The 26,242-nt window shown below is 37.9% G+C and overlaps 2 long non-coding RNA genes across 11 annotated transcripts in view; both read right to left on the bottom strand.

Annotated features, from left to right (window-relative positions):
- LOC129636135 (uncharacterized) overlaps positions 1-26,242 on the bottom strand; it is a 329,885-nt gene that overhangs the window by 109,722 nt on the left and 193,921 nt on the right. The gene's annotated exons all lie outside the window — the stretch shown is intronic.
- On the bottom strand, positions 8,473-24,183 carry LOC129636138 (uncharacterized). The gene is made up of 3 exons (XR_008706682.1): positions 24,093-24,183; positions 21,632-21,791; positions 8,473-9,514 (listed from the first exon to the last, which is right to left on the bottom strand). It is a non-coding gene; the product is annotated as an uncharacterized LOC129636138 (long non-coding RNA).

Here is a 26,242-nt window from a genome sequence, read left to right as displayed (position 1 = left end):
AAACACATATGCCTATGTGTTTCGGCTACATTTTCTTTTAGTTATATGTAGTTAATTCCCTTCTGGCAGAGAAAAAGTGATTGTTTATGTGTAATGCCTTGTTCTAAATCCTCATATATTGAATTTTGTTGGGAGTCAGTCTCGTTGCTAAAATTAAGTACTACAGTGGAACTTAGAACAAGGTGGCAGCTGGTGGGGGTGGGCATCTCTCAGAAAAGCAAAATCTCAAGTGTAACTCTACAGTTGGCCCTTACTATTCATAGTTCTGCATCCATGGATTCAGTTCACAAGAGGGATTGTGTGGTGCTGTAGGAAATATTTACTGGAAAGAAAAAAATCTGCATGTAAGTGGATTTGTGCAGTTCATACTTGCGTTGTTCAAGGGTCAACTATACTATATTCTCTTGAGGCTGGTAAGAAAAAATGTATTATTCCATTTCCAGTTTCACTGAGATAATTAATTAGCCAAAGAAACATGCTTTAAAACAACAAATCATAGAACTGTGCTTGTAGAGCTGACATCCAATACAATGCCCATTCTTACATTTTATGTTAAGAGCTGTGCCGATGTCATTTGTTTTTCAGTTTAATGGGCTAAGTCTCAAGCAAAATAAGAGGCTTAACTCAGTCACTGAGATATGGTGTGCTTCCTACCACAACTCTTTAGCTGACCAAGGTTTCATTTACTGAATTAGATAATGAATTTTCTATTAACTCATTGAATATCTCTGAGAATTGGCACTTGAAAACTCAATAATATTGAGATAGAAATTTTTGAATAGAAATTACGGGCAACTAAGTCATGCTTTTAGGAATTCAATACTGCTTACATTTGTATTTCTTGGCTTTATTGATCAAGTAATGATAAGAATGATGAGCTTAGATTTTTGCAGAATTACTATTACATATTCCAATAACATCTATTTCTGTTTTGAAACCATGTAGTTTTGGCAGGAGATTCAGGAAGGAAGTTCCCCTATAGTTATCTGATATACAAATACCCAACTATATATATTGATATTGCAGTGCTGTTATCAAACTTGCTTCAGTTCTGTCACGAAATTATGAGATTTAGCGAATTTATCTAACTGGGCCTCTTTGAAAAGAAAGGATTTGGGCTAAATAGTTTCTAACATGTTTCTGCTTTTAATGTCTTCTCATTTAGTACAGGAAAAGCCTCTGGCATGGTGATAGGCTAATCCAATGGTGAACAACTGATGTGCTCAGTTGCTAAGTCATGTCTAACTCTTTGTGATCCCAAGGACTGCAGCCCACCAGGCTCCTCTGTCCATGGAATTTTCCAGGCAAGAGTAGTGGTGTGGGTTGCCATTTCCTCCTCCAGGGGATCTTCCCAATCCAGGGATGGAACCCCCATCTCCAGCATTGGCAGTGGATTCTTTACCACTGAGCCACCTGGGAAAACCTGAACTATCAACACAGGCAACTAAATGCTGGTGTTTCTTCATGCATTGAAGTTGTAAGGGGAAAAACTTGTACCATAATATATTCAAGTTCATCACTCAGACTGTTCTCACTGCACAAAGCCAAGGAGAACCTCCACATTCATCTCAGTAGGTGCAAGGGTTACCACCTGATTCAAGTTCAGCTACCAGTTTGTACTGATTTGTATTGATTTTATGCATTCTTCTTTCATAAATGCCAGAAGTTATTTTTGATAAACAGTATTGCTTTTCTCGGAGAAGGCAATGGCACCCCACTCCAGTACTCTTGCCGGGAAAATCCCATGGACTGAGGAGCCTGGTGGGCTTCAGACCATGGGGTCGCTAAGAGTCGGACACGACTGAGCGACTTCACTTTCACTTCTCACTTTCATGCATTGGAGAAGGAAATGGCAACCCACTCCAGTGTTCTTGCCTGCAGAATCCCAGGGACGGGGGAGCCTGGTGGGCTACCGTCTATGGGGTCGCACAGAGTCGGACATGAGTGAAGTGACTTAGCAGCAGCAGCAGCAGCATTGCTTTTCTCAGATTCTATTAAGTTCTATTAAGAATGTAAATATAACATTTAAAGCTTTCAGAGATGCTTTTTAAAGGTAAATTTTATCTTATTGCTCATTTTGGAGGATTCATAAATAAATATGAAAGTTTTAAATAAAAGAAGGTGTCTACTTTTTTGAGTTAAATGATGATATATTTATTAATATTATTGATAACCTTATTATTTTGGGTGCTAACATAACAGAGATGTTTAAAAAAGTATCAGTAACTTGAACCTATTTTCACATAAATGTTTAAGGGGGTCTTTGCAATTTATTTTGTTTCTCTGACATGAAGAGTCTACATTTTAATGCATAACTATCCATTTAGATACATTTAAGATAGAATTTGGCCCCTGAAATGAATGTTATAGCTTTATTCTTGATTTTCAGTTCAGTGAGTTGTGTCCTGATGGTCATTTTACTTTACTATTGAGCATAAATTAAATATGTATTAATCAGTTTACATGCACACACACATATTAATATTTAGATGCTGTGGCCTTCAATATTTATATTTAAGCAACCATCTCTTTAGCGATCCCTGATGGTTTTCTCACTGCAGGGAACAATAAAACTGTACAGATGGCTTAGTTTTATACATGGGCTTTAAATAAGCAATGTGTCTTTCTTTTCTTTAAAAAATTCAGCTAGAATTTATCGATTGTTCACTGCATGCCTAGGGGTGAGACTCAGTTTTTACACTGAGAACTTGGAAATAATCTTTCTGCTTGTGGGATACGAGGGATAGTTTCTGCTTACAGTCTATAACCTAATAATTCTCTCTCCTGATTAACTGAATTTTGGTTAAAGTGTAAACTGACTCAAGAGACATTCATTTTTCTTGGTGAAGAAATTAAAATATGTAACCAGTTTGAAAAATGGAGATGTGGAATTGGTAATCTAACCACTGGATTTTGAATGATTCTTAATACAGAGATATTGATGCTTCTTTCTTTTGAGTGTTTTGATATAGAGATTTCACGTGTATAAAGCATTTCACTGGAAAACAATTTTCCATGCAAACTTGGATGGAAAGTTTGTAATAGTTTGTCCTCTCCAGAAAGTTACTAAATTGTGGAAAGTAAGCCCAAGCTAGAGATACTGGTTTACTCTGTGATCTTGGGTAAAGAAGGAAAGAGAAGCTAATTAAAGGCAGTTACCAGAGACACATTGCATATTCTCTATCCAGGCAGGAGACTACACCACCTGGTAGTCATTTGTTGACTTTCTAAAGCTCCATGTTATGCTGTAGCAGAAAGTTCAATTAAAATACCCCTTTCAGGGGTGTGGGATGAATTGGGAGAATGGGTTTGACACATATATATTGATACTATGTCTAAAATAGATAAATAATGATAACCTACTGTATAGCATGTTGAACTCCAAATGCACTGTGGTGACCTGAATGGGGAGGAAATCCAAAAGGATAGAGTTGGACATGAATGAGGGGCTGAACTGAACTGAATTGATGGCTGATTTATATTGATCTACAATAGAAACAGCTGAGCGCCGAAGAACTGATGCTTTTGAACTGTGGTGTTGTAGAAGACTCTTGAGAGTCCCTTGGACTGCAAGGAGATCCAACCAGTCCATTCTAAAGGAGATCAATCCTGGGTGTTCTTTGGAAGGACTGATGCTGAACCTGAAACTCCAGTACTTTGGCCACCTCATGCGAAGAGTTGACTCATTGGAAAAGACCCTGATTCTGGGAGGGATTGGGGGCAGGAAGAGAAGGGGATGACAGAGGATGAGATGGCTGGATGGCATCACCAAGTCGATGGACATGAGTTTGAGTGAACTCCGGGAGTTGGTGATGGGCAGGGGGGCCTGGCATGCTGCAATTAAGTTGGACACGACTGAGCGACTGAACTGAACTGAATGGTAGAAACTAACACAGCAATGCGAAGCAACTCTATTACAATAAAAATTTTAAGAAAAAAAAGGTAAACCTGGAAAAACAAACAAACTACTCCTTGCAGAAACTTTGATGGTATGACTAAGCTGAAATCCAGGGGAAGATAAAATAAAACTAAATGTTAGCACAGCCTTTATGATGGTACTGAAAGATGGATTGGAGTTTAGGAAATTTTTCACCAGATTACAAGCCAAAACATGAATATGAATAGAAAGAACCTTAGTAATAGAGGCCTTAAAATATTAGGAATCCCACAACAAAACAGGTAATATTGAAAAGGATGACGAAGTCTGAGCAAAATTACTGAGTTGAATAAAGTGACTTAGGGAAAATGTTAGACCATAATTAGGATATTGTAACCAATGAAATTACCCAGTTGAATGAAATAACTGAGGGAAAAGATCAGAATAAAAGTTTGGGGATAGCCTGCATTGAAAAGAGAGAGATGGAGCAGGAGGGGAGAAAGCAGGAGAAAGGCAAAAAGCAATGGCATATGAACCAGATATGATCAGGAACACTTTGGATATTGTTACTAGCACATGGAACCAAATATACAATCAAAGTCAATTTATATTTTGAGAGAATTGCCAAACAACAAGTGTAGATTTCAAAAAGGCTCTGAAGTTTTCCTCTTACACAACTTTTATGAACCCATCTTTCCACCTGGCAGAAGATGGCTAATATGTACAGCTTTCTCAAAAGGCCCTAATTGCAAATGTCCTCAAATGTGGTATAAAATCATGAATGATGAGTATTAACTGACATAAGGCAGAAGAAACTATACAAAATAAAAAATGGGCAGGAATAGGGCAATAATATTAGCAGTTCCCCTAACCCTCCATTGCAGGAAAAGGTCCATGTACTAGCTGCAGGATTCCAAGAACACTACGGACAAGTAACTGCTATTGCATTCAATCATTCACTTTCTGAAGACAGGACTACACATTGTTTTTAGATCCTGGACTCTGAGCAGAACTCAGTGACTGCAAGTGACTCTGTAGTATCTCTTGCCAAGAAGAAGTTAATTGCGTTCTCTTTGTGGGACATGAATAAAAATGTATTCGATGTCCAGAGATAGAGCTAGGGATCACCAAAAATGTCTTTTTCCCATTTTCAGACTCCTTCTTAACTAGGTATGGACCAAGTTCCTGGGTTCTTGCCAATGTGATACAACTATTAATAGAAATGAAGGAAGACATTTTATGACACAGTTCTTAAAACCATCTTTCTGAATCCTTCTGCTTCTCCTTCTTTGGTTCCACATTCCAGGTGGTATGCATACGATATGGAGAAAATACATCCAGTCCTAACTTAAGGAAATGTGAGCAAGAAATAAAATGTTCTTGGTTTACTCTATGAATTGGGGTAAATTTGTCATCAAGTATAGGCTAAACTTTTTGATTTTCATTATTGCCCTTGATACAGCTTTCTATTCTCATTCTCTGAAAATAATTCTGGGTTTTGAGGGCTCATTTTAAAGATTTTTTTTTTTGTATTAGAATTTCTGAAATTTCATAAGTTATAAATTTATTTATAGTATCCTTCATTGAATATATTCAAATTCTTGTATCTGAGAACTAACGGTTTTTAATCTATAATTTTAAGACTTCTATATTGTTTCCATCTCATTTTTGCTACCCTTTTCTCGGAAATCCATTTAAATACATGCTAATTATTCCAAATGATCTCTGTTCTCCCCATCTCTTCCTTTTCTGCCAGAAATCTTGCATAATTTCTCTGACTTGCCTTCAAATGTATTGCCTCTCTCTTCAGCGGTTTTTAATCTGTTAAACTCATCCATTTATTTATTAAACTTATTATTGTACTTCTCTCTTCTTGAATTTCTAATTTTCTTTTCCTCTAAATCGGCCACACTCCTTTTAGAATTTCTTATAAGCTGATGAGTTTTTCAAGTTTGGTTTTAGTTTTTCTTGTTGTGTAGCTGGTGGGGAGGGGGCTGGTGTTCTTGTTCATTTTTTCATGGGTCTACCTGTTCCTGATCATTTTTACTTATATACCAGACACTGTTTTTAAGAAAAAAATAGATGTGAATAACATCAGTCTTAGGATACTATTCTGTTCTTCTAGATAGTGCTTTGGTTTACTTTTCCCACATGCTTATGAGAGCTGGCAGTATTCGACTCCTGTTCTTCAAGATCAGAGGTTGCCTGGGTCACTGATATTTCATAAAGGCAAACTACAACTCCTGAAATTGCAATTTTTCTTTCAGCCCCTCCTTACTGCTAGGATGAAGTCTTTTAGGAATTCAGCTTCCAGTGTGGGCCACAATACCTAGACTTCTACTCTACAGGGTTTGAAAGTGAAAGTACATTGAAAGTGAAGTCGCTCAGTCATGTCTGACTCTTGGCGACCCTGTGGACTGTAGCCCACCAGGCTCCTCCGTCCATGGGATTCTCCAGGCAAGAATACTAGAGTGGATTGCCATTTTCTTCTCCAGGGGATCTTCCTGACCCAGAGATCGAACCCAGGTCTCCTGCATTTCAGGCAGATGCTTTAACCTCTGAGCCACCAGGGAAGCCCTAACTCTGCAGGGTTAGTTGATGTTTACCTGGTTTTTATGCTCTGATGCAAGAAATTCATTGTTGCCTGGCCTCTTGGAAAATTCATTTATTGATGTCACAAAATCATACAGAGGGCATGACCAGCTATAGGGAAGATAAACACATTTTAGCCCTATGATTTCCCACATGATTTAGTGGTGATAAATTGAATCCAACATTTCCAGATCACAATTAAATCTGTATCTTACGTAATTTTATATAAGTAACTACTGTTACTGAGGTAAATTTGTGATTTTAAATTATGTCTATTACATTTTAAAGAACACATTATGTTCCTATACATTTTATTTTATTGAAGTATAGTTAATTCACAATATTGTGTTAATTTCTGCTGTATAGGAAAGCGTTTCGGTTATGCATTTTTAGTATTCTTTTCCATTATGGTTTGGGTTTCCGTGGTGCCTCAGCAGTAAAGAGTCTGCCTGCAATTTAGAAGACCACCTGTAATGCAGGAGACACGAGTTCAGTCCCAGGGTTGGGAAGATTCCTTGGAGAAGGAAATGGCAACGCACTCCAGTATTCTTGCCTGGGAAATCCTGTGGACAGAGGAACCTGGTGGGCTACAGTCCATGGGCTTGCAACAGTTGGACATGACTTAGTGACTAAACCACATTATGGTTTACCACAGGATAGTAAATGTAGTTCCCTGTGCTGTGCAGGGTACCTTGCTGTCTATCCAGTCTATATGCAATTATTTTTATACATACATCTGTCTATGTTCCACATTAATTGAAGCTGGTATGTGCAATGAAATATGGTGCCTGTCGAGGGCAGATGAGGTAAGAAGCCTGTCTCACAACATGAGAAAATATGGCATAATCTCCTCTGATGCTCTGTATCATGTCACTTATCTCAACTCTTATTTCCTCTGCTTGATTTCTCGTTCAATGCCTCTGCAGTGCTCTACCCTCTTTAGGTTCTCAGTATCCTTTCTTCATTACCTGTGAGTTTCTTGCTGCAAGGAAGTAATCAGACTCACTTCTAATTTAAAACCTCGCCAGTGAATATTTTTATCCCTAATTATGAGAAATAATGATTTGCCATTCTTAAGTCCTTTTAAGTTTTAGACACCATGTGGGTAAGGTGTTGTTTTCATGGGAGGAGGGGAAGCAGAAGCATTGGGCACTGTTTTCTAACATCTGAAATATTTCAGTGAAGTTAAGTTCCAGCTGTTTTTCAACCTAAGAATCAGAATTCAGTTACAAAATATTATTATCAGAAAAGATTTTCATCACCCAGCAGAGGAACTGCTGACATTATATTAAAATGTGTGATGCTTGAAAAAGGGAGACTCTTTTCTGTAACAAGAAACACAACCTTCATTTATAGTCCTTACTGCCAAGTGCTTAAGCTTTCCTCCTTTTCCAGAATTTATTAAGGATAGATTTTTAACTCTACTCTGGGATCTTCCTTCTAACCAAAGAGAAATTTGAAATATTGAAAATAATTGTCATTTTGAAAGGTTGAACTTTTAAATTTGTATCTAGAGGACACCACAGCTGTTAAAAATGTTGATATAGCATCTGGCAAAGACAGCAAGTGGTGGTTTGTGATTTCAATTCAAATGCATGGAAAGAAAAAAAAAAAAAAAAGAAAAAAATGTCTGTTCATAAGTCTTGTGAAAGCAGAGAACCTTTGTCCTGACTGGGAGGGAGAAGGATTTTAAAAGTCTCCAGAAGTGTTAACTGAACGTAATGTCAAACTGCCAACAACTGCTTTCAAAAAATGAATTACCTCTAATACCTTGTGTATTTTTTCACACTGTCTATTCCCCTGTTACCAATTAGTTAACACTCGCTTTGACACAGAGATGATGATTCTCCATAATCTAAGACTTCAGATGTAGTGTGAATAACTTTAATGATGCTCTTACAGGAGAAAATATCTCATAAAGCCTCACTATATCAAATCCTAATTTAGAAAAATGCAGCAACAAGCTGCAAAGTGCTCTCAAGTCAATGTGCAAATGTTTATTGGATTCTCATTTCTCGTCAATTTCATGTTTCACTTATGTTTCTATCCTCTCCCAGGGACACATTTCCTAGAGGAATTTATATTGTTTTTATTGATCACCATAGAAAATTAAAGTTATATTCAGTCGGAATAAAATACATCATTCTGGAATTCCTAAACAGTTTGGGCTATGATACACATGAGAAGCATAGTTAACCAAAAAGGAGGTCACATTTTAATATGTCTGAAGGAAGTATTTATACAAAAAGGCTGGGGAAGTGGGCCAGGGAATAATAAAAATTATATATTAGTCAAGCAAACAAGTTAAAGAACTTTCCACTAAATAGCGAGGCAACTCTGTCTTAAGTAGCAGGTAAGAAAAACAAAAAAGTTGTATAAAAGCACCCAGGTGATTCTAAGCTATTGCACTAGAATCAAAATAAGATAGTTGTTGTCAGTCTTGAATCTTAGCAAACCACCGAGTTTATTATTTTTTCCTTTTGGGATACTGGCCATCTCCTTCAACTGTCCCCACTTCTCCTTTGCTGACCTTTAACCCCAGCCCTAGGCATCACTCAGCTCCTGGGACTCTGGGCACGACTGCAGGAGGCTAGCATCTGCGTCTTGTATGCACTCCTTCATTTTCCTGCATCTTGGATTACCATCAACTGCTATCAGCTCAAGTGTTTACTCCTTTCACCATTTGTCATGGCCATGAAGGCCTTTAATAGGACACGAAGGCCTTCTTGTTGTTGTTCAGTTGCCCAGTTGTGTCTGACTCTGCCACCCCATGGACTGAAGCATGCCAGGCCTCCCTGGTCCTCACCGTCTCCCCAAATTTGCCCAAGTTCATGTCCATTGCATCAGTGATGTCATGCAGTCTTCTCATCTTCTGACCCCTCCTTCTCCTTCTGCCCTCCATCTTTCCCAGCATCAGGGACTTTCCCAATGAGTCAGCTGTTCACTTCAGATGACCAGACTACTGGAGCTTCAGCTTCAGCATCAGTCCTTCCAGTGAGTATTCAGGGTTGATTTCCCTTAAGATTGACTGGCTTGATCTCCTTGCTGTCCAAGCAAAGAATTGAGAGAATGTAAAACAAATGGCTTGAACATCTCTTCAAGATGTGGTGCTAGGTATTTATCAGAAAATAAGAACAGGTTCTTTTTCTACTTCTTTATGTTCTCTCAACTCTTTGCTTGCTATCAGGCTGTTAGATGAATGGTTTGATTGAAAAAGAAGCTATTTTGTGTCAGTTCTTTGATCAAAACCCTTCAATGGATTTCAGTCTAACTTTATAACTACAGTCCTCACAATATTAAAACGGTCTGTGAGACCCCAGGGAATCTGCAGACACAACTGGTTTCCTGTCTTCCCCCACCCTTCCTTTGCTCTTAGTTTTCCTCCTTCTGCACTCAGCTCCAGCAGTACTGCTTTCCTGGCTTCTCTAACATTCTGGGACATTCCTGCCTTAGAGCTCCTGAACCTGCTCTTGCTTTTGCTCAGAAATACGTTTTCCCGGTGATATGCATGGTTGAATCCCTCACCTTCTCTAGACTTTTACTCCAATGTCATCTTTTTAAAAAGCCCTTTCTTGTGAACATGAATGTATCTTGTTGAATTCTAGTTTTGTCCAGATAACGTGCCCAGGAGTGGGACTGCTGGAGCATTTGGTAATTCTTTTTTTTTTTTTAATTTTATTTTATTTTTCAACTTTACATAATTGTATTAGTTTTGCCAAATATCACATGTATACCTGTGGCGGATTCATTTTGATATTTGGTAATTCTATTTTTAGTTTTCTGAGGAACTTCCAGTTTGTTTTCCATAGTGACTGTACCAACTTACATTCCCTCAAACAGTGTAGGAGGGTTCCCTTTCCTCCACACTCTCTCCAGCATTTGCTATTTGTAGAATTTCTAATGATGGCCATTCTGACCGGTGTGGTACCTTGTTGTAGTTTTTATCTGCATTTCTCTAATGATTAGTGATGTTGAGACATGGAAACAGCCTAAATGTCCATCGAAAGATGAATGGCTAAAGAAGATGTAGTACATATATACAATGGGATACTACTCAGCCAGAAAAATGAACAAAATAATGCTATTTGGAGCAACATGGATGCAACTAGAAGTTATCATACTAAGTGAAGCAAGTAAAAAAGACAAAGCTAAATATCATATGGTATCACTTATATGTGGAATCTAAAATATAATACAAATGAGCCTATCTAGGAAACAGAAATAAGATCAGGGACTTAGAGAATAGGCTTGTGATTGCCAAGGGGAAGAGCGTGGGAGAGGGTAGGGTGGGAGTTGAGGATTAGCAGACGAAGATGATTATAGGTAGAATGGATAAACAAGGTCCTATGGTATAGCACCTACTGTTTATCCTGTGATACACCATAATGGAAAGAATATGAAAAAGCATGCATATGTATGTATAACTGGGTCATTTTGTTATACAGCGGTAATTAGCACAACATTGTAATTCAACTTATATGTCAATAAAATGTTTTTCTAAAAAGCACTTTCTTGGTCATGCTAAGTAAAATTCCATTCCCAAATTTCCACTCCCTACATTTTCCCCTCCTTGGATCTTCCCCTGCTCCTGGAATATCATATACTTATTTTGTTTGGTTTTGTTTTATTTTCCTCTATCTTCTCATGAGACTGCAACTCCATGATGGCAGGGACTTTTGCCCAACTCCATGATGGCAGGGACTTTTGCCTGTTTTAAATATTCTAAGTGCCTAAATAGCACTTGGAACATAATATACAGTCAAAGGAAAAAAAAGGAAAAAAGAAAAAGCCCAAGCCAAGTAAATGAACATATTCTATCATATAAACATTAAAGGCTGACCCTTTAGAAATGTTTACAAACTAAGGTACAGAGAAATTGCTCAGATCCAGGCATTGAACCTATATTTCCCTGGCTTTTATAACAAACAGATTGGACATGGACTTTCTTGAAACAATTTTTCATTAAAAGCATCGTGTGTAGCATTAAAGTTTCGGTCACCATGCCAAGTTGTTGTTACACATCATTTAGATCCTCTTTTCCAAGTCTCACAAATTAGATATACTATTCATTTCTAAGAAAACCAGGGCACAGATTTGTTTGTATTATCAAGATGTTAAGAATTCATCCAAATGCCCAACAAAGAATGATCTTTTCTCCCGTCCTTACAACAAGAAAAAGCCAAGCCAGGCATTATGTGAGTGATGAGTGTACATTAGAGGAAAAAGGAAGAGTTCTTGTGATGATTTCTGGTTCCAATTTAATTGATCTTTCTTGTGATCAGGGTACGTTTCTGTTCTTCAGTTGCTAAGTCCTGTCCAACTCTTTGTGACCCCAAAGACTACAGCATGCCAGGCTTCCCTGCCCTTCCTTATTTCCCAGAGTTTGCTCAAATTCAGGCCTATTGAGTCAGTGATACCATTCAGACTGACTTATCTGTGTACCTCCCCAAATTTGTATATTGAAACCCTGAGCCCTGACATGACTGTATTCAGGGCTAGGGCCTTTGAGGAGGTGAGGAAGGTTAAATGAGGCCATCGTGGTGTCACCCTAATCTGATAGGGCTGGTTCCCTTAGAAGGAGAAGAGAAGATGCCAGAGTCCTCTCTCCATCACATGAGGACAGCAACAAGGCAGCCTGTGTGCAAGCCAGGAAGGGAGCTCTCAGCTGGAATCAAAAGGACTAGGGCCTTGATCTTGGACTTCCCAGCCTCTAGAACTGTAAGAAATTAAGTATCTGTTGTGTAAGCCACCCAGTCTCGGATATTTTGTCATGGCAGCTGGATCAGACTCAGAGAAGACATGAGCATATTAAAAATCACCAGCTGGTTCTAACAGGTGGTCAAAGGTGAGAAATACTGCTCTATTATTTCCTATCATGAAAATAAGACAAAAGTCAAAACAAGAAACCGTTCCTTGAATCCACATATTTTTTAAAAACCTGCCTTTCTCTTTGTTCTTTTTTTTTCTTAGATCCTCCCTGCTGTGTCTCCTCCATTTCCTCACATTCTCCTTTTCCCTGATGCAGTTCACTCTGACTCCCGTCACCTTTACTTTCACAAAAGATCTCAGTGTTCTTTGTGACACCAAAGCAAAGAGAGTCCAGGCCTCTTTTATGTAACACTTCAGCAATTTTGACATTCTCCAGCTAATCTTTTTCTCATCTCTCTTGTTTTGTCTTAACTTTCATATCTCTTTCTTTTATTTCCACTTATTTTATTTTCCTTCATCTCTTGAAAATAATAGTATAGTGACATTCATAGTTATTTTCAGTGGTCAGAAAAAAAGGTAAGCTTTTGTCATGAATATTTTGTTAATTCTTAAAGAAAATAAATACAAAAGCTGAGGTCTCCTGTGATATCTAATACAAGAAACATTCCCTTTCTCTTGCCCCAGAGTTATTCCTTGTCATAAATTTTGTGTAAACTAATCAGCTTTTCCTTAACAGTTTCACATGTCAATACAAGTGGTGTGTGTGTGTGTGTGTGTGTATACACACTTTATGGTATGGTCTGACTCCTTAAAAAACTATTTAAATGATATTGACAAGGGCAGACACAGACCTACCCCTTTTCCTGCACCTGCTTTGCACCAGCCAATTTCTCATTCTTTGCCTAATGATTATTGATGCTGGTTTAGTCCCTAAGTCATGTCCAGACTCTTGCGACCCCATGAACTGCAGCCTGCCAGGCTCCTCTCTCCATGGGATTCTCCAGTGAAGGATACTGGAGTGGGTTGCCATTTCCTTTTCTAGGGGATCTTCCTGACCCAGGGATTGAACCTGGGTCTCCTGCATTGCAGGCAGATTCTTTACCAACTGAGTTATGAGAGAAGCCTGCCTAATGGCTATTAGACAAATTCAATATTGTCTGTCCCCTGAAACTAGCTAAACATAGAGAAAACATTTCCTGTTCAGCTGACTGAGATGTCTCCTACTTGCAAGAAAACCCCAGTGGTAAAGCATTCCCTGGTGGCTCAGATGGTAAAGCATCTGCCTGCAGTGCAGGAGAACCGGGTTCGATCCCTGTGTTAGGAAGATCCCCTGGAGAAGGAAATGGGAACCCACTCCAGTATTCTTGCCTGAGAATCCCATGGACGGAGGAGTCTGGCAGGCTATAGTCCATGGGTTCGCAAAGAGTTGGACACGACTGAGCGACTTCACTTTCATCGCTTTCAAAGCATTCCATCTGAAAGTTGTCCACTCCTCAGAATCACCCTGCCAGACACTCTTTCCTTAGCATCTGAAGTGTTCTACCATCTGTAATAACCTGAATAAAATCTGTCTCCTTACTCTTCTGGTTTTTGTCATTATGTCATACTAAACAGGGGCTTCCTGCCATTTGACCTGTAAAAACAAGTATTCCACTTAAGCCTCAAAATACTATTTGTGTTAATAGTGTTTAGATATGTATTAATTTTTTTACTTTTTGTTGAATTAATCTAGGAATTTTAAATAGACTATAGTTCATTTGTACTACTATCTTAATGATGGGTAATTAGGTTATACTCAATTGTTTGTGGACAGCGCCTGCACTGTTTACTTGTAAATGTCTCCATGTGCATATGTACTAGTCTCCCCAGTTTATAAAAATGATATTAATTATTATTTTGGATAATCATGTAGTAATAACATATTTCAAGTTCTTTGCATGTGATTACTCATTTTATCCTAATATCATTATAATAGGTGCCAGTATTATTCCTGTTTTACAAATAGAAAACAAAGAGAAAGCCTGTGAAATTTGTCCAAGGAGTAGGACTATGCATTTTTCATTGTTATGTAAGATCAAAATAAGGTGGCTGACCCATTTTATTGTTTCATTACCTGTCTGTGAAGGGTATGCATTCCTTTATATCCTCATTAATAATTGATGATGTCAGACTTGTTGGTTTTTGCAAGAATGATGAGTGAAGAATATTGCATTGTTTCTATTTGATTTATCTTGATTAACAAGTATTTATTTTCCCTTCGTGTTTTATTTTTTCATCTTTGAAATATTTATTACTGCTCTCAGCCAATTTTCTCATTTAATTGGTTGAGTTTCTCTCATGTATTTGTAGGTATTCTTTGAAAATACCTAGATATCAAAACTCCAAAAAATTTTGCTCTTAATTCCTTTGTTTGCACAGAAAGTTTTAAAATTGAGTGTAATCAAACCAAGCACTACTTTACTTAAAATTTTTGATATTTATGTATGCTTTAAGAATAGTATCTTTCGCGAGTTCATAAGTACATCTTTTGTTTGGATTTAGTAAGTTTTCTTTTCTCCCTATCTTCTATCTTCAGGTAGCCACCAGATGGAGTGTTTGGAATTAAGCAGAAACAACTCACGCTAATTAAGCTTTGATGATAGGCACAGAGGGTAAAGAGAGCAGGCTTGGGTTTCAGCCCAAGTATAAGATTTCTGCCAAATAATAGCCAAGTACAATTGAATTATCCTGTTGTAATTTTATTTCCCAAGTATGTCTTTTCTTTAAATTATGTTGAACATATTGCCTTCTATTCTTAATTTACTAAAGTTTTTTAATCCAAAATTGGATACCTAGACACATTTTTTGATGTATTGAAGTGTAAAAAATTTCCCCCTTATTCTACCAATGTGGCAACTTGCAGTGTTAGATTTTTAAATGGTAAACCAAATTATATTATTGGAATAGTATCAACTTGGCACTGATCTTCCAGTTCATGAATTTGTCTTCCTATTTTGAAATGCTGTTAGATCCATCTATTCAGCTCCAAGTTTTATTTATTGCATTATTCAAATTTAAAATTTCCATTTGATATTTTTTATACTATATGGTTCTCTGATGTAGTTCCTTGTTATGTCATCTAATTTCTAGCATACATAAACCATACACATTTCAAGAACTTTGCCTGAATATTCTGATATCTAAACCTCTTATGGCTTATGTCAAATGGTCTGTTTTTCTCCTTTTTTTCAGTCATGTGACCTTATTTCCTGATAAGCTTGCTACTGCTCCATTGAATGCTAGCCTATATATATATATATAATTGTAAGAATTTTCTTTTTACTTCTGAGGTGATTAATGAAGTTAAAATGTTCTGAAACCATTGTATTTATCTGGAAAATCATAAGATAAATTTTATTAGACTATAAGATATCAAAGATGTATATTTTAATCTGTGGGGCCATCACTAAAAGAATAGTAAAAGATGTAAAATGAACAAGCTAGAATAAAGTCATGAAATGAAATATTTAAAATACTTAAATGATCCAAAGAAAACTTTCTTGAAATGTAAATTGTATCATGAGAAGGAAGCAAGAGCATTCACCTAATCTTTGTAAGATTTTGCTGAGAATAAAATAGATCATCAACAAGGATCTACTTTAGAGCACAGGAAACTCTACTCAACATTCTATGATAATCTATATGAGAAAAGAATCTGAAAAAGAATGAATATATGTATATGTATAACTGAATCACTTTGTTGTAAACTGGAAACTCACGTAACATTGTAAATCAACTGTACTCCAATCAAGTTAAAATTAAAATTTTTTTTTTTACTAAGAATAAAGTACTCTAGCTTTCAGTATTCTATTATTTTAAATGTAAGGGACTAAGTAAATGTTATTTTTACTATTTTTTCACTTCCCTATGCATTTATAACCAGCAACAAAAAAATATTTAATGAGATGATAAAGCATCTGAGGTCAATGAGTGACCTTATCTTTCTCATTGACTAAGACGGCTTTGCACAGTTTCATCCATCTTTATAAGCATAACCTTTTGCCACACCTGCCACTGTAATTGGAAATGATTCCACAGGGGTAGCCAAGGTCTGAGAGCATCTGTTTTTACTGTTTATGTATCATGAAAGATGAAGAGTGTGAGTTAAGCAAGACCATTGTGTGGATTTGATTCAACAAGAAAGCATATGTATCTCTTTCATCATATTACATTTTTTCATAAAAATTTGTGACTTGATTAGTATTTTTTCTGGTTTCTATCAAATTTTAAAAATTTTACATTGGAATATAGTTGATTTACAATGTTATGTTCGTTTCAGGTGTGTAGCAAAGTGATTCAGTTATACATATACATATATCTGTTTTTTTTATCAGATTCTCATCCCATATATGTTATTAGGTAATATTGAGTAGAGGTCTTTGTGCAATTAGTAGGTCCTTGCTGATTACCTATTTTTTATATAGTAGTGTGTATATGTTAAATATTAGTATTATTAACCGTGTTTCCAAACGTATGGATAACAAGGTGATAATTTAGAAAAATTATCTGCTAGTCAGCAACTTCCTATAGCAGTTTCAATTCTAAAATGTATTTTGATGCTATAGTGGTAATTCAAGCATGTAATAGTAAAAAAGCTAACAAACATTAGTAAAGGCCTATTTATAATGAACATGTGTAAAAGATTAGACTGGATTAACCTCATGCTGCTGCTGCTGCTGCTGCTGCTAAGTCACTTCAGTCGTGTCTGACTCTGTGCGACCCCATAGATGACAGCCCACCAGGCTCCCCCGTCCCTAGGACTCTCCAGGAAAGAACACTGGAGTGGATTAACCTCATGGAAGGACTTCAGTGCTAGTCTGGGAAATATGTACTTAGTTTGGAAAAAAAAATCACAGAACGACTGGCAGTACTAAATTTTAGAATATTAACAGCTGACAATTTAAAGGATTTGTTTTGCACTATTTTAAGGACTCTATGCATATTGCTTTTATTCTCACCTGTACCGGGTATTACTATTGTTATTCCCATATTACAGAGGGGGAGACTGAGGTGTATAGAGACTAATGTGATGAAATACAGAAGGAGGAGGCGTTGCTGGAATATAACACGGGTCATACAGTGTAGAATATGCTCTCTCTTCACCACATCACACAATTACACAGCTTTAACTACACCCTGACACACTCCATACCTTCTCAAGTAACCCTCTACCAGATTATCTTCAGAAGCTGTTCCCTGACTCAAAATGATGAGTAAAAGTAGGAATGAACATTGAAAAATATTTAGATTTTATGTGAGTTGGGAGAGTATATCAAAATTTCACACTAAAAAATTGATATAAGACAGATTTATTGTAATAACACAATGAAAAGGAAGAAAACTTTTTATTTCTGTCTTCATTAACTATTGGGCATCTCTGGTGCCTCAGACAATAAAGAATCTGCCCATAATGCGGGGAGACCCGGGTTCAACCCCTGGGTTGGGAAGATCCCCTGGAGAAGGGAAAGGCTACCCACTCGAGTATTTTTGTCTGGAGAATACCATGGACTGTGGAACCTGGTGGGCTACAGTCCATGTGATTGCAAAGAGACAGACATGACTGACTTTCACTTTTAATAATAATACTCAAATATTAGAGCTTTAAATATTTTTAATATAGGAATAAACAGAATTATGATTTTACTACATTTTTGTCCTATTTTAATTTACATATTTTATCCACTTTTCTACTAGCCATTCTTCTTTTTTCTCTTATTTTCTTCCATACTCTAGGTTGCTTATTATTGAAAATAAAATTCAAAAATATTTAAGAGGACAATTACACTACCTTTTTGTTGGAGTCTACTTCGCATCTGTAATTTGCTTTACCATCTCACCATGAGGATCAATATGTATTTACATTTCTACTCTAAAATAATGAAACATTCATTTTTTTTTTTTTTTTTTGGGTTACCATACTAATTAATGGCTTGTTGTATTATTTCTCCATGGGTGGGCAATATAATCTGTGAACTCAAATAGCTTCCATAAATCAAAACAAGGTATTATTTAAGAATAAATATGTATGAAGAGAATGTAAGAGTAATTGTGAAAAACTAGGCTATTTTTGTTTTAACTGTGAAGTACAGAAGTGAAGTCACTCAGTCATCTCCAACTCTTTGCGACCCCACGGACTGTTGCCTACTAAGCTCCTCTGTCCATGAGATTTTTCCAGGCAATAGTACTGGAGTAGATTGCCTTTCCTTCTCCAGGGAATCTTCCTGACCCAGGGATCAAACCTGGGTCTTCCACATTGTAGACAGACGCTTTACTGTCTGAGCCACCAGGGAAGTCCTTTAACTGTGAGGCCAATAGATATCTCCTTTATATGTCTTTTAACATACTGCCAAGTCTCCTCAGTTATTATGCAACTATGGGTACAGTTTGTAATGAAAGATTATAGCTTCCATAAATCAAAACAAGGTATTATTTAAGAATAAATATGTATGAATATAAAATACAGGAAACAGACTGAAGGAATCCAACCAAACATGATCATGACTCCAACTGGCGTGGGAGTTCTGGAAAGGACTGAGTTTAAAAGGGGACTTCAGCTATTCCTGTACATATTTTGAATTTTAAAGCATAAAGCTTCTATAACAGCTGCTAAGTCTGGCTGTCATCAGTATGTGTGTTCAGTAATCATTTTAATTTTTAAATCATTTCTCTCACCCTTTTACAGCTTACTTACTCCCCAATCTCATGCAGTCTTATTGCTTCAGTCATGTCTGATCAACTCCAGAAAAGCTACAAGGAAGAATGAAAGTGTTAGTTGCTCAGTTGTGTCTGACTCTGTGACCCCAAGGACTGTAGCCTGCCAGGCTCCTCTATGCATGGGCTCCAGGCAAGAATACTGGAGTGGTTTGCCATTTCCTCCTCCATAGGATCTTCCTGACCCAAGGATTGAACCCTCATCTCCTATAGTCTTCTGCGTTGCAGGCAGATTCTTTACCTGCTGAGCAGCTGGGGACTCCTTCCTCAGGGAATATGCTTTGTGATGGTTAATTTGATGTGTCAACTTGGCTGGGCCATTGTACCCAGGTATTAGGTCAAACACCAGCCTGGATATTGCTGTGAAGGTTTTTTTTTTTTTTTTTTTTTTTTTTTTAGGAAATTAACATCTAAAGTTGGAATGAAGACTGCTAGGAGAAATATCAGTAACCTCAGATATGCAGATAACACCTCCCTTATGGCAGAAAGCAAAAAAGAACTAAAGAGTCCCTTGATGAGGGTGAAAGAGAAGAGTGTAAAAGCTGGCTTAAAACTCAACATTCAAAAAACTAAGATCATGACATCTGGTTCCATCAGTTCATGGCAAATAGATGGGCAAACAGTAAACAGTGACAGACTTCTTGGGCTCCAAAATCATGGTGACTGCAGCCATGAGATTAAAAGATGCTTGCTCTTTAAAAAAAAGCCACGACTAACCTAGACAGTGTATTAAAAAGCAGAGACACGCCACTTTGCCAAAAAAGGTCCATCTAGTCAAAGCTATGATTTTTCCAGTAGTCATGTATGGATGTGAGAGTTGGACCACAAGGCTGAACACCAAAGAACTGATGCTTTCAAACTGGACAAGACTCTTGAGAGTCCCTTGGACAGCAAGATCAAACCACTCAATCCTAAAGAAAATCAACCCTGAATAGTCAATGGAAGGACTGATGCTGAAGCTCCAATACTTTGGCCACCTGATGCAGAGAGCCAGCTCAATGGAAAAGCCCTTGATGCTTGGAAAGATTGAGGGCAGGAGGAGAACGGGGTGACAGATGAAATGGTTGGATGGTGTCATGGACTCAACGGGCATGAGTATGAGCAAATTTCAGGAGATAATGAAGGACGAGGAAGCCTGGTATGCTGCAATCCATGGTGTTGCAGAGTTGGAGGTGACTGAGCAACTGAACGGAGAAGGCAATGGCACCCCACTCCAGTACTTTTGCCTAGAAAATCCCATGGACGGAGGAGCCTGGTGGGCTGCAGTCCATGGGGTCACAAAGAGTCGGACACGACCGAGCGACTTCACTTTCACTTTTCACTTTCATGCATTGGAGAAGGAAATGGCAACCCACTCCAGTGTTCTTGCCTGGAGAATCCCAGGGACGGGGAACCCAGGTGGGCTGCCGTCTATGGGGTCGCACAGAGTCGGACACGACTGAAGCGACTTAGCAGCAGCAGAGCAACTGAACAACAACATCATCATCTAAAGTAAACATCTGAGTCAAAGAGATTACCCTTCCTAGTATGGGTAGGATTCAGTCAGTCAATTGAAAGCCTTAAGCGAAAACTGAAAGAGGTATGAGAAAGAGAAGGTGATGTCTCCAGATTGTATCTGGTCTTGGGCTGCAATGTCAGTTTCTTCCTGGGTCTCTGGCCTGCCCTGCAGAATTTGGACTTGCCATCCTCCATGTTCACATGAACCAATGCTCTATAGTGAATCTCTCTACATAATATAGATAATCCCCTCTCTTTCTCCATGCACATGTGTGTGATGTGTATCTGTGTGTGTGTGTGTGTGTGTGTGTGTGTGTGTGTGTGATGTATGTATACATATTTATTTTCCTCCTCTACCCCTGCCATCCTGCTCATGTTGACTCTGCCTCTCTGACGAACCCTGAGTAATACACAGTTTCACTTAGATTTTGACTTTTCCATTTTGAAACATTCAAAGCCTGCTGTCAGATTCATTCTACCACATTTTGAAAGCTGCTCTACAGCCAGGATTGAGCCTCTAAAACACATTCTTTCCTAAGCTGCAAAGTCCCAGTTTACTAAAAGTGAGTAACATGAGAAAAACGTGAAACCACTACTAAAATCCAGCCTAACAGCAAGCAGATTTTCCTTGGTTCTGTAACATCCCTGCTTTTTTCCCTGTTAACCAGAATGAAAGTCAGTTGTGCCTACTACAGTTAGAGAAAATCACAGAGTCCTCATTGCTGACTGGGGATTCAAGCAATGACCTAAACTAGAGAGATATGGGAATGTGTTTAAGCAAAGAGAGCAGAGTTCTCTCTTAATTTGCAAATAGATTGTTCAAGAGATGCTGACTTGTCGTCTGTTTTCATTTGTTGAGTACACATCAAATTTCCTAGTCTAAACAAGCAATATAGACATTCAATACAGAGGAATGAGGTACCCTCACTGCCTTCCAAAATTAGAAAACGTGAGGCCCTTGAGAAAGACCACCCTGCGGCCCAATCACACTCTGTCTGAGGGATGCTCTGGTGTCACTCGTGGATTTCTGATGTTAATGAGCCATTTAGAACAGCTCACCTGAACCAAGACTCAAAGCAGGCCAAATTCTTCTAGCCTGTTTGGAAGGGCAGCAGACTGTGCAGTAATCTGTTTGCTCCTTTCCCCCACCACATACCACTTTGGTTTTCCAAAATATGTGAAACTAATATTGTATGTTGTTTATACCTTTGTGTGATTAGTTACTCAGTCGTGTCCTTCTGTTTGCGATCCCATGAACTTTAGCCCACCAGGCCTCTCCTCTGTCCATGGAATTCTTACTTAGACATATTTGAAAAAGACAGGAAGAACATGCTTCTATTTGCATCATCAATACCCTCTTCTGTTTCTGGAAAAACAAAAAAAGTGAGACAGAACTAATCTTATTTAGAAATTTAAACATTTACAAATTCTGAGATCTTAATTTTTTTTTTTCTTTTGGGGTGGTTGTGCTGTTCCTTTCCCAGTCTTCTCTCCCTACTCTTCCTTTCACTGTTACCTTGTCTATCTCACTCTTTTCCTGTCTTTATGATGTTATTCTCTTTAGCATAAAACAAATGGCCTTTGTGTCTTTTTTTTTTATCCCAGGGTTCTATAATTTCATTTTTTATGTGTGCTCAAGTATTTATCCCCCACAAGCAATTACATTACAAGTGCCGTGTCAGCACAAAGTAATTACATGCTTTTACAGATTACTTGATAATTATTCCTGACATTACTCAGTACTTTCAAATATTAATGTATAATGTTTTTAGAATTTATGATATTAAAAACTTGAAGACTTTTTGAAAAAGAAAGAAACCTGTATTGCAAAGCATCTGTACTCTATTTTCACCATTTGCACATGAAAAGCATTAAGTGCATGTGTAACTAATAAGATTTTCTGAACATAAAATGACTGTTCAGCCAAAGTAAGTGTTATGATTTTCTCAAAGAACAGTAGAATTAGCCACAGATACACTGAAGTCAGAAGTCAGAAAATGTCATCTCATTTTTATTGACTGACTCATTGACAAATACTTATTGGATGTTTACCATTTGCCAGGAATCATATTCAGTGCTGGGCATACATCAGGAAACAAAAATGAATTTGGTTCCTGCTGTCACTGCTTTTTCAAGTCAGCAGAGTAAATGAATATTGATCACATAATCACAATTAGATTATTAAAGTCACAATTTTGAAAAATACTATGAAATGGTGGTATAGAGTGCCAGATACAATATGGAGGTTTGGCCTAGTCCAAGTTGAGGGGAAAGAAAGAAAATTGACCACAGATTCAATATTTGAAAGGTAAACAGAAAACTCAATGGGCATGAGTCTGAACAAACTCTGGGAGATAGTGAAGGACAGGAAAGCCTGGTGTGTTGCTGTTCACAGGGTTGCAAAGAATGGGACATGACTTAGTGGCTGCACAATAAAGTTTCTTAGGAGAATTCTAGGTTTGGTTTGGGGAAAAAATGCAAGAAACACATATTAAAAGCTCACAGAAAAGGAGGCTGAATCTGACAGAAAGTATAAGAGAAAGTACGTGTTGCAAGCCATGACAATGATTATAGTTATTCAAAAAAGATTAAGGCATCTTCCTAAGGCTTTAAGCTTGTTGGAAATATGATCAAATTTGAAATTAACCAACTTGGAGATCTAGGAAGCCACTTAAAAAACTAAGGTGAGAGATCATAAATTGGGATTATCACGGTGGTAGAGAAGGAAAGATGAGAATTATCTTGGTGAAATGAGATGGATGGATGGTGTCAAGAATCTCTTATGCTCCTGACTTAATACAGAAAAGTGAGAGAGGACTATTCCCATCGAGAATCCTGACTGCTGTAGCTGTTCTGGAGCGTGTTGGATTTGAAAGATTTAAGTCTTCTCCAACAGTTTTGTCAAATAAGTGTCTGAATATATAAGCTCAATCACAGATGGATATTCTCAGCCAGACTTTATGGTTAATAGATATTTAATGAAAGAAGAAAGGAGAGCTTGTTTGAATTACTTAAGCTTCATATTAAGTGAAGTCTCTGCAGCTTCCCAGGTGGTGCTAGTGGTAAAGAACCTGTCTGCCGATGCAGGAGACATAAGAGATGTGGATTTGATTCCTGGATCAGGAAGATCCCCTGGAGGAGGGCATGGCAACCCACTCCATTATTCTTGCCTGGAGAATCCCATGGACAGAGGAGCCTGGCAGGCTACCGTAGGGTTGCAAAGAGTTGATCATGACAGCATATAAGCCAAGCCTCTAATCTTCATCTTATGACCCTGTGCTCTTTTTGCTCTGCCATGCTACTGCATTTTGATATCTTATTTCTATGAGATAGCTCTCACACTGCCATTACTCAGATTCACTGATAGTTGTTTCAAGTTTGCGGTCTCCTGGGATAACAGACACTTTTGATGACTGACCCAGGCCCCCTAGTTTCTGTGAACATTAGTTGCTAATAGCTCATACAACCTTTTTCTACAACTTATTTCTCTTGACCAATGAAAGCCACCTCCTCTGAGAGATCTCCTACACTTGGTATCCTGCAGCCAATGACTAACACTTATGGGAGCAAAACAGGGTTAGCTAATTCACCTTAAGGTGAACTCCTATGCAGTATAATTTATAGTCCAGTCATCATCCTACTTGGATCAACCTAAGGACAGACAAACCTGAGACCTCATTCTTGCTCAGTCATCTCTGGTTCTCTCACTCCTTTTCATCTTCTTTGCTGGAAGAGCAATCTTCATGGTGCTATGTTACAACCACCCTCAAACTCAGTTGCTTTAAAACAGTAGCATTTTGCTCACTAATTGAAATTTGGGTAGAGCTTGGGGACAGCTTTTACCTGGTTCTACTTTTCTGTAACTTGAGTAGCTAAAATCACCACAAGGCTGATTATTGCTGATGCTGGTTAATCTAAAATTACTGCCAGCTGGAACAGACATGCTCATTAGACACCTCTTACTATCTCTACTTAATGGTTTTGCATAATCCCTCCAGCCTGCAGGCCTCATACCTGTTAACTCAACTCCCTGAAGGTATGAGTCACTGGAGAGAGAGCCAGGCAGAAGCTCTAGCTTTCTCATAGTTTAGCCTCAGAAGCCACAAAGCATTGTCTTTAACAAACTCTCCTGGTTTGAGCTATGCCAAGTCTGGTTTTTCCAGTAGTCATGTACAGATGTGAGAGTTGGACTATAAAGAAACCTGAGCACCAAAGAATTGATGCTTTTGAACTGTGGTGTTGGAGAAGACTCTTGAGAATCCCTTGGACTGCAAGGAGATTAAACCAGTCAATCCCAAAGGAAATCAGTCCTGAATATTCATTGGAAGGACTAATGCTGAAACTCCAATACCTTGGCCATCTGATGCCAAGAACTGACTCATTGGAAAAGACCCTGATGCTGGGAAAGATTGAAGGCAGGAGGAGAAGGGGACAACAGAGGATGAGATGGTTGGATGGCATCACCGACTCGATGGACATGAATGTGAGCAAGTTCCAGGAGTAGGTGATGAACAGGGAAGCCTGGCATGCTGCAGTCCATGGGGTTGCAAAGAGTCAGACACAGCTGAGTAACTGAACTGAAGTCTACCCAGGTTCGGAGGAAGGGAAAATGATTTATTTATTTTTGACTCTTGAGATACATACAAGGTTCTGAAAGAATGTATGTGGACTGGACAACTTACCACACTTCAATAAATCACATTTATTACAATACTTATTTCAAGCTTTCCTCTGCTACTGCTGCTGCTGCTAAGTCACTTCAGTTGTGTCCGACTCTGTGCGACCCCATAGATGGCGGCCCACCAGGCTCCCCCGTCCCTGGGATTCTCCAGGCAAGAACACTGGAGTGGGTTGCCATTTCCTTCTCCAATGCGTGAAAGTGAAAAGTGAAAGTGAAGTCGCTCAGTCGTGTCCGACTCTTAGCGACCCCATGGACTGCAGCCCACCAGGCTCCTCCATCCATGGGATTTTCCAGGCAAGAGTACTGGAGTGGGGTGCCATTGCCTTCTCCGAAGATTTCCTTTATGAAGCCTAATAAAAGCTATTAGGAAAAGTTAATCAGTCTCTCATGTTTCTAATGTTTTACTAGAGCCTGCAATTACTTAAAAATATTTTTAGTAATGCTATTTCATTTATGATAAACACTCAAATTCTGTCAACATAAGCTTAGTAATTTTATTATGCCTGTTGACTTTACAGACAGTACCAGTGGAAATAAATCAAGCAATAATTTATCCTCCTATATCATTATGTGTTTTTTTAAGAATTTTTGAAAAATATCCCAATCATTACACATTTGTGGTTTTTATAGCATTCCTCACAGTTATAATCAAAAGTTTATCTTGTTATAGGATTTTATCTATTTTCTATGACTTGGAAAGTGAAATTTGATTACATAATACTGAAGGAATAAAACAAAATTTATTTTTATCTCAAATGCATGCAATATATTATTTAGGAAAAAAAACAGTGAAGTAAAGGGCTTTTATTCTATAAGCATTAAATTGGAGATAATAGATGGAATCAAATTGTCCACTGGGGAACTATTTTATTCCAATGCAGAGTAAAAGGAAATGGAAAATAAGAGTTTCTTAAAAGCTCTGGAGAGATCCTAATTTTTGATCAAAGCATGTGAGTTTGAGTAGCCATAGAAGAATATTAAGGATGAAGGATAAATGGTTGTGTTGGATGAATCACAAGAGAAGCTGAGTAACAGAAAGAAAAAGTCTATGTATTGCAGACTGGCCTGCCATGGAATTTATAGAGAATAAGACTGAGCCAAAACTGGCCTAGGTTACCAAATTTATTTATGGAAGT

The sequence above is a fragment of the Bubalus kerabau genome, chromosome 21 (genome assembly GCF_029407905.1).
Source record: "Bubalus kerabau isolate K-KA32 ecotype Philippines breed swamp buffalo chromosome 21, PCC_UOA_SB_1v2, whole genome shotgun sequence".
Taxonomy (NCBI): domain Eukaryota; kingdom Metazoa; phylum Chordata; class Mammalia; order Artiodactyla; family Bovidae; genus Bubalus; species Bubalus kerabau.
Note: the sequence above shows the minus strand (reverse complement) of the source record. Positions and strands in the feature narration are given on the sequence as shown.